This window comes from Daktulosphaira vitifoliae, unplaced genomic scaffold (assembly GCF_025091365.1).
Source record: "Daktulosphaira vitifoliae isolate Bord-2020 unplaced genomic scaffold, ASM2509136v1 Scaffold_729, whole genome shotgun sequence".
Taxonomy (NCBI): Eukaryota; Metazoa; Arthropoda; class Insecta; order Hemiptera; family Phylloxeridae; genus Daktulosphaira; species Daktulosphaira vitifoliae.
Window position 1 is genome coordinate 1 of NW_026100292.1, and position 1,616 is coordinate 1,616.

Here is a 1,616-nt window from a genome sequence, read left to right on the forward strand (position 1 = left end):
AATTACAAACAAAATATATTTATAGCTTTTATTTTGTTTATGATATGGTATAAATTCGGCTAAATCGATCTGCAATAAATCATCAGGACTTTTAAGTACAACACTACGTCTATCGTAATGTGCGTCTAGGTCTATGTATTTCTTCCGTAATTTGTCTTTTAAACATTTGGTATTTTTTTGATTATACCCGCCTCGTATAATTCTTCATAAATTAATATAATTTCATTACTATGTGTATTATTGCTTGCTGCTTGNTACTATGTGCATTATTGCCTGCTGCTTGAGAAGCCAATAGTAATCTAAGACGGTCGCAGAGTTCGTCTGCGTTATTTCAATATTTATAGTTATTCGATATATTCAACGACAAAAGGTCTCTGTCTTCGACAAACAATTTACTATTAACTTCGTTATACTTGTAGCCATTTGTTTTCTTAATTTTTAATTTATTCGTTGTTAAGTGCGCAGAATTATGAACTCTATAGACATCCAAGTCACTTTTATCGTATGCGTTGGCAGTTTTGAAAATATTAACTGTATTAAACCGAGGGTCAATTGATATTTATTATTTTCTATTACCAGTTGAGCTGTTTTATAATTAATCTGTACAATTTTATTAAATCCCTGTATTTTTTCGGTGCATACGCTTTGTCCCATCATCATGAGCTAGCCAAGCCTCAACCGAGTCCATCATAGAAAATATCTGGTTTTCAGAATATCCACTAGAATTAGTGTTTTCAACATTTGTATTTTCACCCACAAAAAAATATTGAATACATAAATTATAATGTACGAGAAATTTAATTTTTAGATGAAAAAAAAAAGTGTGTAGTAATGGAATTGTTATAAAAATTATTTGACTATATGAATTAAAAAAAAAAAAATTTGTTCCTATATTAAAGATACCTCTAAAATTATCACAATTCATTAGCCTTATAAAATAATAATAAAATAACTGTGAATGTATCAATTTATTTAAGATACATTGAACAAATGACTTTTTCAGAGCAAATGTTAAAACTCGTACATGCGACATATCTTTCTGAAATTGTTAGCATAGTACAGCCAGTTTTTTTTTTAAATTTGCAAATTTATAGCGCGTACTAGTGACATAACTGTCTCGATATATCAAACTATGTACAGCCCGCTATTTTTATATTATAAGATTAAAGTCATAATATGTTTTGAAAGTGTAACATACATTAAAACAAACTTTTATATATCAATATGACTTTTTATAGGCTGTTCTCAAATCAAATTCATATATATATATATATACAGAGTGTTCAACAAGTAAGGAAACAAGCCAGTTGTTCGAACAATATAAACCCGTTTCCTGACTTACTGAACACCCTGTATATATACAGGGTGATTTTTTTTATCATAACCCACTCAATTACTTGCAGAATAATAATAATTTAAACATTTTCTTTTTTCATTATCTTTAGTTACACATTATTCTTGAATTTTTAACTATGTAATACTTTTTAAGTTCATCCCTTATGCCTTGGAAGGGGGTCAACTTTGTTTTTTTAAATGGTAACACATATTTTTAATTTAATAAAATGTTTGAGTTTTTAATTTAATAGTAAATGGCATTTGAATTTTTAATATAACTT